The following is a 477-nucleotide window of genomic DNA, read 5'->3' on the forward strand; positions in this document are numbered from 1 at the left end:
ACACAACTCAGTTCTTCCCCAGTAGGTCACCCCGCGCCTACTGGGTGGTGTCGTTTTTCCGCGACGAACCAGACTGGTAGAGATTGGGGTGATGCTTCGAAGAACCTTAACGCGCCTTGCACAGGGGGCAACCGTTCCGAAGGTGACGGGTGTCTCCATAGACAAAACACCGTCGAATGTGTTTGTGTGCTGCTCGGCAGCTCAAAGCTCTGCTCCCTCCTCCTCAGCACAGTTGAGATCCATGGGCACAGATCCACTCAACGAGCTGTTGGAGTGTGCATTCCAACCAAGTCGCGCCGACTTGATATTAAAATCGGCATTCAATGCTACCTTCACCCCTTCTTCAAATGAAGACGGATGTACAGGGAAAACTTTCATTCTGGCCACGCCAGTGCGGAGACCTTCCATAAAGACGGTCCCTGTGACCGCCTTCGGAAGGGGATCTGCTGCCATCCCGGCAATGAGAGTGCGCATCTC

The sequence above is a fragment of the Plasmopara halstedii genome, assembly GCF_900000015.1.
Source record: "Plasmopara halstedii genome assembly, contig: Scaffold_525, whole genome shotgun sequence".
Classification (NCBI taxonomy): Eukaryota; Oomycota; class Peronosporomycetes; order Peronosporales; family Peronosporaceae; genus Plasmopara; species Plasmopara halstedii.